This window comes from Oncorhynchus tshawytscha, linkage group LG03 (assembly GCF_018296145.1).
Source record: "Oncorhynchus tshawytscha isolate Ot180627B linkage group LG03, Otsh_v2.0, whole genome shotgun sequence".
NCBI lineage: Eukaryota > Metazoa > Chordata > Actinopteri > Salmoniformes > Salmonidae > Oncorhynchus > Oncorhynchus tshawytscha.
The window spans coordinates 39828475-39844232 of NC_056431.1; the positions used below are offsets into that span (position 1 = coordinate 39828475).

Below are 15758 nucleotides of genomic sequence, written 5' to 3' on the forward strand. Positions count from 1 at the left end.
TTGAAAGTTGTATTTATTTTTTTATGTATACAGTAACAAAGATACTGTTTTAAAGGGCATCCAGGTCTGCTCCGACTTTACACGTTTATTGTTCTATTTAGTTATTAATACTCATTTCCAAAAAAAGGTCTTAGGAACGTGTATATGTAAAACATTTTTTTAGGATCCGTTTTCATATGCACTTAAAATAGTAGGCACCCTTTTTTAATTTTTTTTAATTAATTTGTATTTTATGTCTCAATAGTTCCTGGTTACACTAAAGAGGGTTTTTAGTCTCTCTTACCACAAGAACCCTAGGTCTGGTCTTGAACATAATTTTCAGTTGAGTTGAATTTCAAAGCCGGATAACGTCCAGCTCAAAGTTTATGGAATAAGCTATTTTCACTTTAAATGGACTTAAATGGTGCAGATCTCGGTTCCTTATCGTTTACGTTCACTGCTCCTACGTCTTTGACTCATCCTACTACAGTTTATACTTTTATATAATCTTTGTTGCTTTGTCTTTGTCTATAGTTTCTCTTAATGCTAGGGGGTTATGAAACAGTGTGAAGCGCAAGGCCTTATTTTTATTTGCTAAACAATTTCAAACAGATTTTTGCTTTTTTCAAGAGTCTCACTCAATTTTGGCTGATGCCAACTTCTGGAGGTCACAGTGGGGCAACGATATTTGGCTTTCCCATGGATCTGAACGCTCTGCTGGTGTCACTACAATGAAAAATACCTTTGGTGGTAATATTCTACACTCGGAATGTGACCCCTTTGGTCACTTTATTTGTCTTGTGATCAGTTACAATGATATTATGCTCATTACTGTAAACTTCTACGGGTACACCAAACATGAGAATGATGAGTCACTTGAATCTATAGAGAAACATATACTTCATTGGCTATCTAAATTTCCCAATTCGTTATTATTGATAGGAGGGGACTTTAATATTTCTATAGATAATTCAAATGATAGATGGCCCCCAGGTAGGCCAACCAATCATAATTTGGGTTTAATACTTTTTATGGAAAAGTTTGATCTTGATACATGGAGAGGTTTCTGGCTGACAGATCATTCACTTGGAGTAACAAAACAGGTTCCAGACAATCCAGAATAGATTTTTGGCTTATATCCAAATGTATTGATAGTGAGTGTGTTACTACAAATATTTGTACTACTCCCCTCACAGACCATAGAGCCATTTACATTGATTTCAAAATATTTACCCCTGATATTAACCTTGGTAGAGCATCCTACTGGAAGCTAAATAGCTCATTATTAAATAATGATATAGTTGAATTTGAGGTTAAAGATCTGCTCTCACACTTTTGGGGAAGAGCTTGTGAAGAAAAATCTTATTGCAAGAATTGGGAGCTCTTTAAATTTGAGGTGTCCAAATAGCTTATAAAATATGGTAGTAATCTTGCTAAGACCAGAAGAGCTGAGGAGGAAAAGGTGATCATTAAGGTAACTTCCCTTTCTCATAGGTCCCCAGCCAGCCTTTCGGGGGAGCAGAAGATGGAACTAATTGAGTTACAAAATAAACTGGATAATATATATAGATTAAAAGCAGAAGGAGCCTTTATTAGATATAGGAAAAAATGGATATAGGAGGGAGAACAGAATTCATCCTATTTCTTTAGACTTGAGAAATTTCACTCCAAAGATAACACTATCCATAAGTTAAACATTGATGGTGTTATTACAGATGACCAAAAATGAATCGCTAAATACTGTAACAATCTTTACAGAAAATTGTATAGCTCTACATACTGTCAGGAATCCACATATGTTTTTTAACTCACTGAATAATGTTCACTCTATCAGAGATAGAATCTAAACAGTGTGATGAACCCATCAAAGTTGAAGAGATTAGAGTCTTATCAAACATCTAAAGAACAATAAGTCACCAGGTGTTGATGGAATTACATCACAATTTTACAAATTATTTTCTGAACAAGTATCTCCCATCCTAGAGAGAGTATTAAAAACAATGTTCTCCCTCCTACAACGAGTCAGGGGTTAATAACACTGATACCTAAGCCTAAAAAAGAAGTGCTGCTCATCGATAACTGGCGTCCAATTTGTCTTCTTAATAATGACTATAAGATATTAACCTTACTACTTGCAAAAATAATTAAAGAAGTCCTGGATGCAATCATTGATGAAACACAGTCTGGCTTCATGAGGAACAGACACGTTTCTAACAATGTCAGACTAGTATTAGCCATACTTGACTACTGAGACCTAATAACTGAGGATAGCTTCATATTATTTTTAGATTTTTATCAAGCATTTGACACAGTAAAGTATCAGTTTCTCTTCCACTCCCTTGAGAAACAAGGCTTTGGGAATTTTTTCTGTAAGGCTATTAAGACTGTAAGGCTATCTATGCAAATGGTAACAGCTCTATCAAATTGAAATATGGCACCTCACCTAGATTTGAGTTAAAGAGAGGAATTAGGCAAGGTTATCATATCTCTCCGTACCTGTTTTTATTAATCACCCAACTTCTTGCAAATTCTTTAAATAATAGTCCTGTGCAACTTATTTCCATAGCTGGTAAATAAATTATTATAAGCCAGCTGACTGATGATACTACACTTTTTCTGAAAGACGCTAACCAAATTCCCATATCGATCCATGTGATATACAATCCTTTTCCAAAGCGGCTGGTCTATATCTTAACATTAATAAATGTGAACTCATAGCTGTCAAAGATTGTGTGACACCTTCATATTATGGTATTCCAGTAAAAGAAGAACTTACATATTTAGGCATAACCATTACAAAGGATCAGAAGTCTAGAGGCTTACTAAATTTTAACCCTGTTATTAAAAAACCCCAGAAGAAGCTAAATCAATGGCTACAGAGGGACTTATCTTTAAAAGGAAGAGTCCTAATAACCAAGGCTGAAGGTATCTCTAGACTAACATATGGCGCTCTATCTTTATATCTTGACAGTAAAATAAGCAAGGAGATAGACCAGATGCTTTTCAACTTTCTTTGGAGAAACCGTACCCATTACATTAGGAAAACTGTTGTAATGAACACTTATGAGAATGGTGGGCTGAATTTTCTGGACTTTACTACTTTAAATAATACTTTTAAGATTAATTGGATTTTAAAAAATCCTAAGAATAAATAAAGGCAAAGGTAAAATTTAAAAAAGAAGACCCACTTCTTTCTGGAATTTTATTCACTCATCATGTCTTCTCTACTTTTGGTGGCCTTAACTTCATGTTGTTTTGCAATTATAATATTGACAACGTTTCAGTGAAACCTGCAGATGAAAAGCAGAACGTTTTCTTGTCATGGTCCTTAATTTATAAACACAATTTTTCTCCACACAGATATTATATATGGAAAAATCGCAATATATTGTATAAAAATACTTCTGTGTTTTTAGAATATTGGTTCCGAAATAATATCCTATTGGTGAGCCAACTGGTAAATGCAGAGGGTCTTTTACTCGGTTATAGGGAATTCTTATCACTTTACAAGGTCCCTGTAATACCTAAAGATTTTGCAATTGTTTTAGATCCCATTCCCTCAGGTGTTGCTCTGTTATTCAGGAACGTGTCAAGACCTGACCCTCAGAGCCTACCTGCTATTGACCCTGTTGACTCATCAGTAGGAAAGATTTGTTTCTCTTTTGGTCCATTCAACAACAGAGCGATACAAACCTTGTTTCAGCAGGATGTTATATCTATACCTCATGTCATTCCTTATTGGAATGGATTTATTGATAATATCTGTTGGAAAAAAGTTTGGATGTTGCCACACATATACCTACTTGTTAACAAAATTAAGGAAGTTTCCTTTAAAATTATTCATAAATATTATCCTGCCAACCACTATATGAAGAAGTTTAAAGAAAACATCAACTCAAATTGCTCCTTTTGTAATGACCACCCAGAAACAGTGTTGCATCTTTTTTGGCATTGTATTCATGTAAGGAAACTGTGGCAAGACATCCGTATATTTATAATTGAACACATTTATGAAGATTTAACACTATTGTGGTGAGATGTACTGCTTGGATTCTTTACCTACGATAGAAATAAGCTGAAACATTTTTATGTAATTAATTTCATTATTATTTTGGCCAAGTTTCATATACACAAATGTAAATTTCCAACAAAAAAAAACATTTTCTTACCCTACAAAAAGAAATTGAACTGTATTTTAAGACAATTAAATACTCTACTAACAAAAAAGCTGTTAGAATTATAAGTGTATGCATGTCCCTTAAGGTCCTTGTGTAATTGTAATGTGATATTGTAACCCCTAGCTCGATTGTCCATTGTATTTAATCTATGTATACTTGTGTTCCCTCATGTACTTTCTGTATTGATTTGTTGTTAATAAATGTAAAGTCCAGTCTAGAAGCATGTTTTCCACTGCTCCTATAGTTATGCTTTGGTTCTACAGTTTAACTGGAGTCTGACCCAGAAAGAACATTTCCATACACCGCCACATAGCGAAGTCAGATTTGAAAAATCCTAATAAGATACTTTAGTCATCACCTTTTGTGCACAAAGCATCCATTGAATTATTCAAATAACTGTTGCTGAGGCCATTTATTTTATCACTCACAGCTGAAGCCAATGGCAGTGTCCGAGAGAACCAAAACGACTGAATGCGACTGCAGACTGATACAAATCACCTTACATCATAAATAACTACTAATTTATTATTTGTTGACCAGTCGGTCACAATTTACCCAATGTACATTGTGGTTTTGATCCTTTAACACGTTCATTAACATTTTATATTCATCCAATGTCTGATGTTTTTGGATGACATGATGACGTTGTTGCTCCCTGTGCGCACTGAATGCTAGTGTGGATGTGATGTTGGTCCATATAAACCGGATGCAACCCGATATAGACAGTCCATGAATTGACATGCAAACGAACGTGAGTAAATTACCTTTAAAAAAATACACGGACATCTTGGAAGTAAACTCCAGTTCTTATTATACCTCAATGGCTTCTATAGCCACTAAGTCATATACCCCAGCCATTTCTACAATTTTATCTTGTTAAAATGGGATTTTAACCTTATGCCTAACCTTACATTAAGACCACAATTTGTGGCTATAGAAGCTAGTGGAAACCAGTACAAGTGTCAAGAGACAGAAGAGGAAGCGAGACATACTGTACCACTCCCTTGTTTTTTTCTGTATCTATGGGAAATTCTCATTTGGGCAAAAGACCGTATTCCGTCCTCTCTCCTCCATGACCCGGAATCCAGTAAGTGGTCAAAGAGTGTTTAATTTCATTAGTAGGCAAACAGAAGAGTGTTCTCCCCTCCTCCATATCCACGTTTGATCGAAGAGTTAAATCTGTCACACCCATTTTGAATCAGCTTTTGTTTTGTCAGAGGAGAAAAACATGCCCATGTTTAAAACAATAAGTAGCATTTTGCTTTTATCTATAAAATGTATTGCACAACTAACTTAATTTGTTTTAATCACTTTACACATTTGTTTTGAAATCCACCCCTGTAAACGTCCTTTGCCTAATGATGTGTGAATGGAGAAGGACCATCTAATTTCAAACAAGCACATTTCCTTCCACGTTCACTCTCCTTGATTACCTTTGACCTTTTTCAAAAGGGGGAGAGAGAGGAAGGAGTGAAGACCCAGGAGTCGTGGCCAATGGCCTTTTCTCATTTGGGCCGAAGTCCGTCCTCTGCCCTCCTCCAAAAACCTCTCCTCCGTGACCCAGAAACCGGTATGTGGTCCCGGAGTGTCAATCCGTTAGTAGGCAAACGGAAGATGCTCATCCCCTCCTCGATAGCCTCCTTTTGGCGAGGAAGCACAAGTGTATCCTACTAGAGTCATTCATGGAAGAGTTATGAAATCTACCACTGTTTTCTCGAAGGAGAAAAGCATGCTAACATTTAAAAACGTGTCTTTTTATATATAAAATGTATTGCACAACTATCTATATTTGTCTTTATAACTGTCATTTACTGATGATGCACGATTGGAGAATAGTCTCATTTCATTCAAGTGCATTTTTGTCTACTCCCTCTCCTTGCAGCCTCCCCTCAATTACCTTTGACCTATTTCAAAAGGAGGCCAGAGAGGCTGCAGGAGTTAAGCAAATCCAATTGAGAAAAGGCAAATTAACTAAGTATGCGTTTAGACAGGCATCCCAATTTGGATATTTTTTTTCCACTAATTGGTCTTTTGACCAATCACATCAGATCAGATCAGCTCTGAAAAAGATTGGGGGATAAAAATTAAATATCGGAATTGGGCTGCCTGTCTAAACGCAGCCAAAGTAGACCAGACCCAACTGCTATTGCATTAGTGTCTATGGGAGCCACAGGAACTGACCCTTTTTTTCCCCCTCAATGGTAAACTATTTCACTATCTTAAAAGTCGTGGAGCTCCATGCAAAAACCATTTCTCAGCATTGCAACTTCAGCTTTTGGTACAACGGTATTGTTGTCAGACTTCAATAATCAAGTTTTTAATACAGTACCTTTCAAAAATAGTCATGGTAGCTGGTACCCACTGGGCACAGATGTCAATTCAACGTCTATTCCACATTGGTTCAACGTAATTGAATTGAAATGACGTGGAAACAATATTGATTCAACTAGTGTGTATGTGTCCAGTGGGTAGCTACACTGCTTCCATTTTTGCTGAGAGGAAGAGGCGAAGCGAGAGGCTCAATTCAGCCAAAAATCTGTCTTCTCCAGCAGGTGGCGTGGAGTTGAGTTTTTGTATGGAGGTCAATGAGTGTCGAATTTGGTCAGCCAAAAAATGTATGGGTTATGTGCTACAATCCAAAGAGTGTTTAATTGCTATATTGTAATTACTTTGCCACCATGGCCTATTTATTACCTTACCTCTCTTATCCTACCCCATTTGCACATGCTGTATATACATTTTTCTACTGTATTATTGATTGCATGTTTGTTAATTCCATGTGTAACTCCGTGTTATTGTATGTCGAACGGCTTTGCTTTATCTTGGCCAGGTCGCAGTTGCAAATGAGAACGTGTTCTCAACTAGCCTACCTGGTTAAATAAAAGTGAAATAAAAATGTAAAATTAAAATAGAGAGGAATAGGCAGGAGTTTGACAGTCCACGTGCCACTGTGGACAACATCTCCCTTTGTCTCGGCGTAGAGACGAGTATCTTGTCAGTATTATCCATAATCTCCGATTTTGGTGATTTGCTATGGATATGTATTTTGGCTAATGCAGGAACTTCTGTTTTAGTGAAAAATGTTTACATTAAAAAATTCAGCTCCACAGGGTCCACCTATGTTTATACTCAAGCATTTATGGAAATGTGCTTTTAGAGTAGCAATGAGTTCCAGGCTTGTTCATGGCATGTGACAGGTGCGGCTGAAGTGGATAAAAAAAGGCTTAATCCTTGGAGAATCTCTTCATTCACAAAAAGAGGTAGGTATAATTTTGTTAATTTGTTCATGTTCATCCAGCAGAAGTGATGGTCTGATTTTGTATTTCATTGTAGGACTAGAAGGATTATTCCCACTGTTGCGCAGCGGCTCCACAGAGGGAACATATTGTAGGTCATGTTGTACAGGAGGCCATGGAGCGGTCTGCTGTAGCCACCACTGAAGCCGGGCCCTGAGTCTGGGGATAGGTCTGGACTTCAGCCTGAGCTTTGTAAAGCAACAGCAGAAGCACTTCATCCCCATCCACCACATGGAGGCCCATGCCCTGATGGTCAGGATGCTCCAACCAGTGGTCTTCCCCTTCCTTGTCCTCCTGGTCTCTGGTCACTCTCCTGGCTCTGGCCCAAGGAATCAGCGACTTTCTTCTACTGGGTCAAACACTGGATGGTGCTCCAGGGGACACTATAGACAAGGTCATGAGTCTACCTTTAAGAAAACACTTGTCAGAGGCCGGTGGGTTTTCTTGGCCTTGAATTTGTGACCTTTGTTCATTCACAGGAGGCAAGATGTCTGTCACTCATCAAACACCCAAAGTGATCCACGATAAGTTGGGGTCAAGCAATACAGCTTCTGGCTTAAACTGGAGACAGGTTGATGTTTCTTTTCAAGCCACCAATGGGAGCAGACTATGACTGTCCTTTGCTCTTCTGCAAAATCAGGTGACAATGTCAATACAGAAAAAAGAGGAAGGTAATAAATAAGTCAATTATATAATATGCATTAATATCATGACCTTTCCCTGGTCAACACATTGAATCAGGTCATTTAAATTAAGTGTGAATAATGCATCAATTGTGTTTTTTTTGTTTCATCCAAGGTGTGGAGCAGGGGACTTTGTTGCATGTGTGAATGATACAGCTGCCGCTACACAGTGGCCTCTCACATTGCCAAGTGCACACATCGTGCCATTTTCTTCTGTAAGGCCTTCTGCCTTCCTGCAATCCAACCCTGGTTTATTTTATTTTATTTTATTTTATTAGGATCTCTTTTAGTCCCCATTTGGACTAATCTTCCAAGAGTCCTTAACATTAAAATACAATTTATAATACAAACACACTTTCACATATAACACACTATTACAAACATACATAATACACTAGCATAATGACCCAATAAATACTCAATCTAAAAATTAAAAATTAAAATAATTTTAAAAAATATATATATTGATTCTTCATCTACTATAGTCCCACAACATTTCTATATACTATATTTAAATTGTTTTTAAATAATGTTTAAACTTATATATTGAAAGTTTTCTAGTTTGCTCAGTTAATTTATTCAATTTCTTTATTGCTCTAAATCGAAATGTTCTTTTGCCCATTTATTTTTTCTGTCTGGATAACGCATAGATGGTGGACAATCTATTCCTAGTATTTACGGAATGTCTGTCTCTTACCAACTGAATACAATTGTGAATAGAACTTGGCCGTTTTAAATGATGTATATTATAAAATAAGATAAGCATGTTTTTTTCAATTATCTTGTCGATTGATGACCAACCAAGAACACTACGCATGACTGCAACAGAAGAACCATATCTCCGCCTTAAAACAATCCTTACTGCTTTATTCTGTGCATTCTGCAGCCTCCTAACTTCACTAGATGATGCATTTCCCCAGACCACCGAACAATAGTTCACTTGACTCTCAACCAATGCCTGTGTTATTTGCTGAATGATTTTCCCTGGTAAATATTTAGCTATCCTTCTGATTATGCATGCTGTTTTAATATATATTTTTTTTTTACATAGATTAGTTATTTTAGACGACCATGATAAGCAGTTGTCTAGCTGCACTCCCAGTAGTTTGGTTTCTGCCACTTCTTCAATTTGTACTCCTCCCATACTTAATTGTATCCCATGCTGTTTTGGCCTTTTCCTAGTTGAACAGACCAACATAACTTTGGTTTTCTTGGTGTTTAAAGCTAGTTTGTTTTGGCAAACCCATTTCTTGATCATCTCCAAATCTCCTTGCAAAGCTTGCTGTACCTGTTGAACCAATTGTCTTGCTGCATAAATTGTAGTATCATCTGCAAATATAGTAGCTTGAGTTTCAACCAAGGCATAGCGAAGGTCGTTGGTGTATATTAAGTAGAGAAGTGGCCCAAGGCAGCTGCCCTGAGGTATTCCACAGTTTAACACATTAGGGGAAGAAAATTAACCATTGATATAGGTGGACTGTTTCCTGTCAGTTAGAACCCTGATGAGTGAATTCATCCCATAATTGGATAGTGGGTTCATAGCTCTCAAGATGATCTAATTCACCATATTTTACTGATGATCTCCTTTTGGACCAAAGGTATATTTCTACAAACACTCAAGTCTGTTTTCCTAAAGGTTTTGTTCTGTTAGGTGATGTCAGGAGGACTTGCCAGTAACCAGTACATCATTACGGCTTTGGGCGCCGATTTCCGAAATATATATTTTTTTTAAGTTTAAAAAAAAAAACATTTTTATACCTTTTATTTAACTAGGCAAGTCAGTTAAGAACACATTCTTATTTTCAATGACTGCCTAGGAACTGTGGGTTAACTGCCTTGTTCAGGGGCAGAACGAGATTTTCACATTGTCAGCTCAGGGGTTCCAAACTTGCAACTGCACAGTTAACAGGTCCAACGCTCTAACCATTGCACTCCATGAGTAGCCTGCCTGTTACACGAATGCAGTAGAAGCCAAGGTAAATTGCTAGCTAGCATTAAATTTATCTTAAGAAAAACAATCAATCAATCATAATCACTAGTTATAACTACTAATCCAGTTTAGCAGGCAATATTAACCAGGTGAAATTGTGTAATTTCTCTTGCGTTCATTGCACGCAGAGTCAGAGTATATGCAACAGTTTGGGCTGCCTGGCTCATTTGCGAACTAATTTGCCAGAATTTTACGTAATTATGACATACATTGAATGTTGTGCAATGTAACAAGAATATTTAGGGATACCACCCGTTAGATAAAATACCGAACGGTTCCGCATTTCACTGAAATAATAAACGTTTTGTTTTCGAAATGATAGTTTCCGGATTCGATCATATTTATGAGCAAAGGCTCGTATTTCTGCGTTATAATTAAGTCTGATTTGATAGAGCAGTCTGACTGAGCAGCAGCAGGCTCGTAATCGTTCATTCAAACAGCACTTTCGTGCGTTTTGCCAGCAGCCCTTCGCAAGCACAGCGCTGTTTATGACATCAAGCCTATCAGCCTAATGGCTGGTGTAACCAAAACCTCTTACCTTGAAATATTGAAGTCTCATGTTAAAAGGAACCACCAACTTTCATATGTTCTCATGTTCTGAGCAAGGAACTTAAACGTTAACTTTTTTACATGGCACATATTTTACATGGCACATATTTTAATATGGCACATATTACTTTCTTCTCCAACACTTTGTTTTTGCATTATTTAAACCAAATTGAACATGTTTCATCATTTATTTGAGGCTATTTATTTGATGTTTTCTATTAAGTTAAAATAAGTGTTAATTCAGTATTGTTGTAATTGTCATTATTACAACAACAACAAAAATCCACCGATTAATCGGTATCAGCTTTTTTTGGTCCTCCAATAATCGGTATCGGCGTTGAAAAATCATAATCGGTCAACCTCTAATCCTGTCCAACACTGACAACACATTTCTCAACATTTATGATTAAACCTTTGATATACTGTACATCCTAGCAGAAATGACTCCATACTATGTTAATGGTTGTTTCATTTTGTTTTATTATTCAAACTACATCCTATATATTAGACCATTAAGTCACTCTTTCCCGTTAATAATATAATGTAATATATTCATCTTCAACATAAATAGAATGGTTCTCTGAGTTCAGTCCCTGAGTCACAAGATCACTACGTTAAGCTGGTTCCCAGTCAGGTTAGATCCCAGACTGACCACCAGGGTCTCTGTCTTTGCTGGCTGTCTTCATCCAGCCTTAATGAATCCAGGGTGGGCTGTCCCCCACAACCTAACCTTGGGGTTGGCTGTCCAGCTCCTCTGGCATTGGAGCTGGAGCCGAGCTGGTCCGCCCAAAGTGACCTACAGACACCAGCTGGCCATTAGTGCAGCTCGTCATTTTGGACACACCTGATGTACATAGGAGTCAAAGCCAATCATGAAAAACATTGAGATTTATCATGAAACTAAATGTAGGGCATTTTTACTACATAACAAAATGTACCTTTTTATTGTTGCACTGAGGAACAGGTAGGCCACCATTTATCTCCAAACTGTGTTGAAAAGGACATAAATTATTGATGTTATTGGAATGGCTTGCTCCTCAGCTATGACCCTCTGGCTGTTTGGGTTATTGGTTTGTGTCAATCCTAAAATTAGATGTACGAAACATGCACTCAAAAACACATGTACAGCACAGGAGGCTGCTGAGGGGAGAACGGCTCATCATAATGGCCGGAACGGAACAAATGGAATAGCATCAAACACCTGGACACCATGTGTTTGATGTATTTGATGCCATTCCACTGATTCTGCTCCAGTCATTACCACAAGCCTGTCCTCCCCAATGAAGGTGGCACCAACCTCCTGTGATGTGCAGTATAAACCAGAAGTCATGGTATATTATTAGATTGTATACTGTGACCTGTTTCCAAGTCAACTCTGAAAGCCATGTTACAACTCTAACACTGTTACAACAGTAATGGGCAAAATAGTCAAGTAATAACATGACAAATGGTTGCTCAAATCTCCCATTGATACCAATGCATGACTTCTGCAAACCTTTGAGTGAATGTACTGTTTCTCAAAAAAAGATTGAGCCTTGCTGAGGATGTACAGTTGAAGTCAGAAGTTTACATACACCTTAGCCAAACACATTTAAACTCAGTTTTTCACAATTCATGACATTTAATCCAAGTAAAAATTCCCTGTTTTAGGTCAGTTAGGATCACCACTTTATTTTAAGAATGTGAAATGTCAGAATAATAGTAGAGAAAATGATTTATTTCAGCTTGTATTTCTTCATCACATTCCCAGTGGGTCAGAAGTTTACATACACTCAATTAGTATTTGGTAGCATTGCCTTTAAATTGTTTAACTTGGGTCAAACGTTTCGGGTAGCCTTCCACAAGCTTCCCAGAATAAGTTGGGTGAATTTTGGCCCATTCCTCCTGACAGAGCTGGTGTAACTGAGTCAGGTTTGTAGGCCTTCTTGCTCGCACACGCTTTTTCAGTTCTGCCCACAAATTCTCTATAGGATTGAGGAGCAGGGTTTTGTGATGGCCACTCCAATACCTTGACTTTGTTGTCCTTAAGCCATTTTGCCACAACTTTGGAAGTATGCTTGGGGTCATTGTCATTTGGAAGATCCATTTGTGACCAAGCTTTAACTTCCTGACTGATGTTTTGAGATGTTGCTTCAATATGTCCACATAATTTTCCTCCCTCATGATGCCAACTATTTTGTGAAGTGCACCAGTCCCTCCTGCAGCAAAGCACCCCCAAAACATGATGCTGCCACCCCCGTGCTTCACGGTTGGAATGGTGTTCTTTGGCTTGCAAGCTTTCCCCTTTTTCCTCCAAACATAGCGATGGTCATTATGGCCAAACAGTTCTATTTTTGTTTCATCAGACCAGAGGACATTTCTCCAAAAAGTACGATCTTTGTCCCCATGTGCAGTTGCAAACCGTAGTCTGGATTTTATGGCGGTTTTGAAGCAGTGGCTTCTTCCTTGCTGTCGATATAGGACTCGTTTTACTGTGGATATAGATACTTTTGTATCCACAAGGTCCTTTGCTGTTGTTCTGGGACTGATTTGCACTTTTCGCACTAAAGTACGTTCATCTCTAGGAGACAGAAAGCGTCTCCTTCCTGAGCTGTATGATGGCTACGTGGTCCCATGGTGTTTATACTTGCGTACTATTGTTTGTACAGATGACTGTGGTACCTTCAGGCGTTTGGAAATTTCTCCCAAGGATGAACCAGATTGTGGAGGTCTACAATTTTATTTTCTGAGGTATTGGCTTATTTCTTTAGATTTTCCCATGATGTCAAGCAAAGAGGCACTGAGTTTGAAGGTAGGCCTTGAAATACATCCACAGGTACACCTCCAATTGATTTTATTTTACCTTTATTTAACCAGGCAAGTCAGTTAAGAACAAATTCTTATTTTCAATGAAGGCCTAGGAACAGTGGGTTAACTGCTTGTTCACGGGCAGAACGACAGATTTGTACCTTGTCAGCTCGGGGGTTTGAACTTGCAACCTTCCGGTCACTAGCCTATCAGAAGCTTCTAAAGCCATGACATCATTTTCTGGAATTCTCCAAGCTGTTTAAAGGCACAGTCAACTTAGTGCATGTAAACTTCTGACCCACTGGAATTGTGATAGTGAATTTTTTGAGTCTGTAAATAATTGTTGCAAAAATGACTTGTCATGCACAAGTAGATGCCCTAAATGACTTGCCAAAACTATAGTTTGTTTCCAAGAAATTTGTGGAGTAGTTGAAAAACGAGTTTTAATGACTCCAATCTAAGTGTAAACTTCTGACTTCAACTGTACGTACCAACACACAGGATGCCCAGGGCTCGTATAACACTGAGTAGGGTTCTCTTAGTTGTCCGGGACACCCGTAGTAGATGAACCAGTGGTGGAACTCTGTTCTCTTTACACATCCCATCCAGGTGGCTCAGATTGCGCTATAACTGCCTGGCAGCTTGAAACACAATACTATTTGGTTACACTTTACCAACATGAATCGTAGGTAAATCTTGACTTGAATCATAAGGGCTACGTAAGGGCCATCTCTGGCCTGACTATATCTAACACCTCCACACAACATTTGACAATTGGCAGTTGCGGGATGTGAGTGATGCCTTTGTTGCATATCGGCCAGCAGTGGTGACCGTGTGAAGATCCGTGTGAAGATGACAGGATGAGGGCATAAGTTGATGCCAGCTGTCACCTCATGAAACTGTCAAGGAAAATATGGCCAGGGTAAGCTAGTTCGCTAGTGTAAGGCCTTGCCAATTACCTGACCCTAATAACAATGGGTTAGCATAGTGTAAAGTTAGTCGCTAGGCCAATAAGATGACATCACCAGTCGTGACTGTTCTGTCATTACTAGGATGGCGTTATGTAGAACTTGTGTAAGAGGGTTCAAGTAAAGTGTTACATATAATTCAAGCTGTACATTAAAAGGTGTAATATGTCACTATTTGGACAACCTGACTAAATTCACGTAGAAATGTAAGTTACCATTTCCACATCGTTAACCTAATTTTGTCTCTCTAATTAAGAGAACAACAGGCATTTATCGTGAAAAAGAAGGCTGGAATAAAAAGAACCATCTGTTGTCTTGTCTGGACAGTTACTATTTCAGATGCTGCTGTACAGATTCTCTGTAGACGTGTGTGACAGACAGGGGACCTGAGGGAAGACTAGAGGCTGTTGCCATGTTACAGGAAAAAGAAAACAGGAACACATCTATTCAGGGAGTCAGAAGTAAGCATTCGGAAACACAACAAAACAGTGAACACCCATCCCATTTCAATTGATACCCCAGTTCTTCCAAATCAACTTTAGGATATCGAAACATTTGGAACAGTCAGTATTGTTTAGGATTGTGTTCCTCTTCTTTTCAAGGTAGACATTCCTGGCTACATGCCTTCCTGTGCTCTGGCTGGGGGTGATGAGTCTAGCAGAGGAAAGCTGTCTGGGGGCAGGAGGTGGCTTGACTTGCGGTGACAGAGGCAGGCTTCGCTCCAGCACAAATCTCAGGGTGCATGTCCACAGTACAGTCAATCATTAATCTGCATTGCCTGTCAACGGCACATGGAAGTAGCGTTGTTTTACGACGCTCTGTGTTTAGTTTCATCGATCCCTAGAGAGGGCATCCCCCTGAACGAATTAAATGTTGTCTGGAAAAGCTTGACGTTAGCTTGTTGGCGAGCCAACTCTGTCCATGAACTGATGAGTGTAATTTAACCTTTGCTCTGCCGAGGAGTCCTCTTTTAAGAAAGATTACCTTGGTGTAAGGGACTTATTTTGCGTGAAAATTCTGGCAAGTACAGAGGGGTGGCATTTAAAACAAAAGTGTTGGAATTGGAGTTTAAGGAACGTACCGACATATTGCACCCTGTCGCGAGGAGGAGAGGATGAGCTCCAGGATAGAGTTGTAGCCGATATGCTCTGCCATTTCATAGTGTGTCTTACCAAGGTCCACAGAGAGACGGCACCCTGCTACCTCACCTCCACCTGGGTCACATTTAGTAGGGAGAAAACGTTTAGAAACAAATTAAAACAGGGAGGTATTACCTGAATTTGTCTCATAATAACATATTTTCATTTTCTGTGACCAAACTGTTTGAT

At 38.4% G+C, this 15758-nt stretch overlaps 1 pseudogene; it reads left to right on the forward strand.

The window, feature by feature from the left end:
• Positions 1-7340: 7340 nt before the first annotated feature.
• LOC112224102 lies at positions 7341-15134 on the forward strand (annotated as a pseudogene).
• The last annotated feature ends 624 nt before the right edge of the window (positions 15135-15758 follow it).